The sequence below is a fragment of the Notamacropus eugenii genome, chromosome 3, assembly GCF_028372415.1.
Source record: "Notamacropus eugenii isolate mMacEug1 chromosome 3, mMacEug1.pri_v2, whole genome shotgun sequence".
NCBI classification, from domain to species: Eukaryota; Metazoa; Chordata; class Mammalia; order Diprotodontia; family Macropodidae; genus Notamacropus; species Notamacropus eugenii.
This window is the reverse complement of record NC_092874.1, coordinates 160,110,466-160,117,482: the sequence shown is the minus strand read 5'-3', so window position 1 is coordinate 160,117,482 and position 7,017 is coordinate 160,110,466. Positions and strand designations below refer to the sequence as shown.

At 40.2% G+C, this 7,017-nt stretch overlaps 1 pseudogene; it reads left to right on the top strand.

The window, feature by feature from the left end:
• The first annotated feature begins 452 nt into the window (after positions 1–452).
• On the top strand, positions 453–2,023 carry LOC140531910 (enolase-like; annotated as a pseudogene).
• The last annotated feature ends 4,994 nt before the right edge of the window (positions 2,024–7,017 follow it).

Here is a 7,017-nt window from a genome sequence, read left to right as displayed (position 1 = left end):
TAAGTGCATTAACAGGCGAGTATGATCTGGGTTTACACATCTTTTCATATTTTTTATTATTTATACACTTGTTTTAATATGTTAATATCTATAATAATAAAATTTTTATTTTTGCTTTATATCATTATTGTGAATGTCTATATAAATATCGTGTATGTGAATGAGTTACTTTGTAAGTGATTGGGTGGGGGCTCGAGCTAAAGTGGTGCGTAGGGAAAGCACAGAAGTCAACAGAACTTTTCTTAAAAATGGTAAATAGTGAGGGGTTCCCTGGGGTGAGCTTACTTGGTCTACGTAGACCCCTCAGCCTCTGTTCTCTGACCCCAGAGGAGTAAGCCCCCTCCAGAAACATATCTGTTTACAAGATCCAGGCAAAAGAGACCTTCAACTCTCATGGAAATTCCACTATTGAAGCTGATCTCCACACCAACAAAGGTCACTTCTGAGCTGCCATGCCTCGTGGTGCTTCTACCAGTATCCATGAAACCCTGGAACTCCAAGACAATGATAAGATACATTACATGAGGAAAAGTGTCTCAAAAGTGGTTGAGCACATCAATGAAACTATTGCCCCAGACTTGATTTGTAAGACACTGAATGTTGTGGAGCAGGAGGAGATTAACAAATTGATGATAGAGATGGATGGCACTGAGAATAAATCTAAATTTGATGCCCATGCCATATTGGAAGTGTCTCTGGCTGTTTACAAGATCAGAACTGCTGAAAAAGGTGTTTCCCTGTACCCCCATATTGCTGACCTTGCAAGCAATGATGAAATCATCCTTTCAGTTCTAGTCTTCAATATGATCAATGGTGGCTCCCATGCTGGTAACAAACTGGCCATGTAGGAGTTCATGATCCTCCCTGTTGGAGCAGTAAAATTAAAGGAGTCCATGAACATTGGAGCTGAGGTCTACCACAACCGGAAGAGTGTGATTAAGCAGAAATATATATAGGACACCAGAAAGGTAGGGAATGAAAGTGGCTTTGCTCCCAACATCCTGGAGAATAAAGAAACTCTGGACCTGCTAAAGAATGCTATTGGTAAGGCTGACTATACTGATAAGTTGCAATTGACATGGATATTGCTGCCTCTGAATTCTTCCAATCTGAGAAATGTGACTTGGACTTCAAGTCTCTGATGATTCCAGCAGATACATCTCTCCTTCTGCACTTGGGGAACTCTATAACAGCTACAAGGATTATCCAGTGGTGTCTATTGAAGATCCCTTTGACCAGGATGATTGAGAAGCTTAGAAGAATTTCACTGCTACTGCAGGCATCCAGGTGGTAAGGGATGATCTCACAGTGACAAATCCCAAGCACATTGAAAAGACTGTGAACCAGAAAGCCTGCAACTGCCTCCTACTCAGTGAACCAGATTGGCTCCATGACTTAATCTCTCCAGGCATGCAAGCTGGCTCAGTTCAATGGATAAGGAGTTATGGTTTCCCATCATTCAGGGAAGACTAAAGATACCTTCATTGCAGACCTGGTGGTACATCTCTGCAATAGGCAGATCAAGACTGGTGGCCCGTGCCCATGTGAGCTTCTGACCAAGTATAACCAGCTTCTCAGAATTGAGGAAGAGCTGGGCAGCAAGGCTAAATTTGCTGGAAGGAATTTCAGAAACCTTTGGGCCAAGTAAGCTCTGTGGCCAGGAGGCCTAAGAGCTCGCAGGTGCCAGTCATCTCCACAGAAGTCTTCTCCTGTCCTAAGAATTGGCAGCACCAAGTCTTAGACCAGTTTTGTTTTGGGGGCAAGTGCCTCTGCTGCTTAACTTCCCTCTCCCTTCCACCTTTCTGTGATGTTGTCACTGCTTCTTTAGAACTGCTTTATACCAGACACCACCTGATCATTTGGCTGTCAGAAGACTCTTATCATCTTGTCACTGAGATAGAATGACCTGTTCTCACCCCCAACCCTGCTGTTGATACGTGGAGCCATGTACTTGTGATGTAGCCCCAACAAGCCCACAGGTCAGGTCTTTAGTGGCTTCTATGTGTGTAGTAGAAGTATTTAGTAACTCACTGAAAAAAAATGATAAGTAGTATCTATTTGAAACATTATTGATAACAGGACCCAGTAAAATCAAAGTTACCTCTAGGGTCCGGAAAGAGTGACTATTATCCCATAGTCTATCTCTCTGCTAGAGATAATTTGGGTGAATGAACGAAACTAAAGGGAGTGTGTGTATGTGTTGGGGGGTGTCTCACATTGCAGGGAAAGAAGTGTGATATTGTAGGACTATGTATATTCCACTTTGTAGGTCCCAGGGTAACACGCTATCCATGTATACCGTGAGGGGTATCAGATGGGATTGCCTTATGGACTTATACTGACAACTCCCAAACTTTATCTATAGCTGTACCCTTAGGATTTCTGAGCCTTTCTATGTAAACTACAGTCCAACTAACCTATATGTACTATCTTTCCTAGAATATGCGTTTCTTGAAAATACACAATGTCTTCTTTTCTATATGTTTTCCCAACTCTTAACACACCTGTAATAAGTGTTTATAAAATCCTGTATCAAATTGTCATGAAATTGAGAGACACTTTCCAGAATCTGCAAGTATTCACATAGAACTGGGGACAATTATGGGATTCTTTTGTGGAGAATTCTGAGAGAAAGATGCTAGAATAAAAAGCAAAGAGATGAAGTTCATGCTCAAACCTGAATGGCATCTTCCATCTTCCTCCGAAACACCCCACTCTCCCAGTTATTCCCTTCAGAGAGACTACAATGGAGCACTGATTTGCAGCCAGGTGGCATAGTGGATAGAGGCCAGGGACTGGGGTAGAGAAGACCTGAGTTCTGAAATCATATTCATTGCTCAACTCCAAGTTGATTTTTTCATTCATTCATTCATTTTACCATGCTGCCTACCCTCCAGCCATCATCCTCATTTTGCCCTCTCACCACAAACTGGAACTCTATACCTGGGTCCTCCAGCTCTGCTAGAGCTTTCAGGTTACATTGCCTCAAACCTGCCTTCCATACCATTTCCTGTTTGCTTATTTGCTTCCAATTTCTCTTTATGTTTTGTCTTCCCCATTGGAATGTCAACACTTTGATAGCACAGTTTTGCTTGCTTACGTTTATATATAATATGGATAGTTAGGTAGCACAGGAAATAGAGTACTGGGCTTGAAGTCAGGAAGACTCATCGTCCTGAATTCAAATCTGGCCTCAAACACCTAGTAGTTGTGTGACCCTATGCAATTTCTCCATTTGTAAAATGAGCTGTAGAAAGAAATGGCAAACCAGTATTTTTTGTCAAGAAAACTCCAAATGGGATCATGAAGAGTAGGGCACTATGGAAATGACTGAACAATGACAAATTTATATATAGTACTAAACACAGAGCTTGGTGTATAAGAAGGACTTAATAAATGCTTTGTCCATCCATCTAACTTCCTAAACTTGGTTTTCAACATTACTGTGTCCTCTAATTCTTTCAAATCTCTTTGTTTTCCCTGGCCATAATCCTTGCACTGGCAACATTCTCCTCCTTTCAAAATGATGATCTTTTAATGAACCAGTTAAATTCCACACCATTTTTCTTTCACCCTTGAATCCCTTTCTCCCTTACCCTATTGCCAAGCTCCAATCCTCCACTAATCCCAACATCTAGACTCCCAGCATGCTCTTTGGTCTCCAGTACTCTACAGCAGTTGCCTCCTGATTCCCGGCCTTCCTAAACAACTGTTCCTGTGTTCTCCAGGCACTCAGACCACTGATAACTCTAGAGCAATTGCCTTATGGTGCTCCTTTCCATCTACATTTTGCCACTAGGGCAACTGAAGCCCAATGGAGAGTAACCTACCTACACTCATTCTTCAAAGATTAACATACACTCATTCATTCTTTCCCCATTCCAGTGATTGGGAAAGCCATTTTCCAAATCCCATTCTTGGGGAACTTATTCTCTTTCCCCAAAACCAGCCCCTGCAACCTCTCATTTCAAAGCTACCAAACTATCACCCCTATCTTTTCCTTTTACAAGCAACTACGCTCTACTTGCCAACTTCTCTCCTCCATCTCAGGACATAATCTTACCTACCGTATTGAGAAAATTAAGGCTATTCCTCTCTCCTTCCATTTTCCAAAACCTTTTTTCATCACCATCATTTTCTTCTTTTTCTCAGGCCTCTGAAGAGGAAGTGGCCCTTCTTTTTGCCCTCTATTTGTGCCCTTAGACCTGCCCCTCCTCTGATGTCTTCTGGGAAGTCACCCTTTTGCTTATTTCCCCTCTTACTCATATTTATTTTCTTCTTATCTAGTAACTGCCTCCTCTCTGACCACAGGCATAACCAAGTCTCCTGAAACCTTGAAAAAAAAATCGCTTAATGTTGCCATCCTCCACAATTATTAAACTATATTTCTTGTCTTTTTCATTATCAAAACCATAAGGGGAAAATGTTATATGCTAAATGCCAATACTTCCTCATCTCCCACTCACTTGTTGCAATCTGGCTTCTGAACCAGCTACTAGACTTAAACCTCTCTGAAAAAAAAAGCTAACTGCTAAATTCTTTCTTTTTTTCATTCATTCTAATCCTATAAGCTCATTCTTCAGCTTTTGATATTGTTAACTGCCCTTCTTACTGGATATTTTTTTCTCTCAGCTTCTGTAACACTGCTGTCTGATGCTTCCCCTCCTACTTTTTCTGGCTAATCCTTGTTCTTTTTAAGATTTATTTTATATTTAAATACTAAAACAAATACACGATAAGAAAAGACAAAGAAACATATAAACAAATACTGAAACTTAAATGCAAAATAAGAAAAGAAAAAACATTGTCATGTACGCAGCAAAACATGAGAGGGTTCAAAATATGCAGCAATAAATTTCCATTTCAAGGAAGCCTATAAAAAAATACTATACCTTGTGTTCAGAGATGTCCATGTTTTCTTTGCTTCCCTGTAAGTTTGATTTTGTCCTCTTCATTTTTTTATCTTGTTCTTTTTCTCCCTCTCCTCCACCCCCAAAGGCTACAATTAAGCTTATGTGTGTATACACACACACACACCCATACACACCCATACACACACACACACACACATATATGTATATATATATACACACATACATATAACCTCACTTTTTTTTGCCTTAACATTATCTGTGTCTTGCCCCAAGGTCATGGGAGTCCCCAAAGTTCTCTCCTGGGTTCTCTGTTTTCTTTCTACATTTTCCCCCAGGTGACATGGCCTCAATTATCATCTCTTTGTAAATGATTGTCAAATATTTATCCGTCTCCTGAACTCTAGCTTCACATCTCTAACTGCTTGCTTTAAAACCAAGATGGACAACACTAAAGTCATAATCTCCTCAACTTTCCCATCCTCCAAACTTCCCAGTTTCTGCTCAGGGTACCACCTTCCCAATTACCCAGTTTTGAAGCACTGAACTAATTTTTCAATCTTCCCTCGCCCTCTCTAAAGTCTACTGGATCCACTGCTAGAACTTGGCTCATATCTGCCAATTTCTCCTCACTGATACAACCACCACTACAGCTTAAGGCCTCATCATCTCTCCTGGTCGATTACAATAGCATCCTAATTGTTCTTCCTGCATTTATTTTTTCCTTTCTCCAATCTATCCTTTCAACAGCTATCAAAATAATCTTCCTAAGACACCCGTCTGATCACTGACCATTGTTCAGAAAATCTTAATGGTTTCTTTTGGCCTCCTGTATTAGCTAAAATCGCCTTAGCTTGACATTTATTTTTATTTATTTATTTCATTTTTTTTATTTAAAATTTCCAACATTCATTTCCACAAAATTTTGAGTTCCAAATTTTCTTCATATCTCTCTATTCCCAACACCCCAAAACAACAAGCATTCTGATTGTCCCTTCCACCAATCTGCCCTCCCTTCTAACACCCCTCCCTTCCCTTATCCCCATCTCCTCTTTTGTCCTGTAGGACAAGATAAATTTCTATACTCCATTACCTGTGTTTCTTATTTCCCAGTTGTATACAAAAACAATTCTCAGAAATCATTCCTAAAACTTTGAGTTCCAACTTATCTTCCTTCCTCCCTCCCCACCCATTCCCACTGAGAAGGCAAGCAATTCAATATAGGCTATATATGTGTAGTTTTTGCAAATGACTTCTATAATAGTCTATATTTCCCTCCATCCTATCCTTCCCCCCATTTCTTCTATTCTCTCTCTTGTCCTTGTCCCTCCCCAAGAGTGTTTACTTCTAATTGTTCTCTCCTCCCATTTGCCCTCCCTTCCCATCATCTCCCCACTCTGCTTATCCCCTTGTCCCTTACTTTCTTGTAGTGTAAGATAGGTTTTCATACCAAATTGAGTGTACATGTTATTCCTTCCTTGAGCCAAATGTGATGAGTGTAAGCTTCACTTTTTCCCTCTCATCTCCCCCCTTTCCCCTCCATTGGAAAAGCTTTTGCTTGCCTCTTTTACGAGAGATAATTTGCCCCATTCCATTTCTCCCTTTCACCTCCCAATACATTCCTCTCTCACCCCTTAATATTATTTTTTTAGATTTGATCCCTTCCTATTCTACTCACCCTGTGTTCTCTGTCTCTCTCTCTCTCTCTCTCTCTATATATATATATGTGTGTGTGTGTGTGTGTGTGTGTGTGTGTGTGTGTGTGTGTGTGTGTGTAATCCCTCCAATTACCCAAATACTAAGAAAAGTTTCAAGAGTTATAGATATTATCTTTCCATATAGGAATGTAAACAGTTCAACTTTAGTTGAACATAAAAGTCCCTTATGATTTCTCTTTCCTGTTTGCCTTTTCATGTTTCTCTAGATTCTTGCATTTGAAAGTCAAATTTTCTTTTCAGCTCTGGTCTTTTCATCAAGAATGCTTGAAAGTCCTCTATTTCACTGAATGACCATTTTTTCCTCTGAAGTATTATACTCAGTTTTGATGGGTAGGTGATTGCTGGTTTTAACCCTAGTTCCTTTGACTTCTGGAATATCATATTCCATGCCCTGTGATCCCTTAATGTAGAAGCTGCTAGGTCTTGTG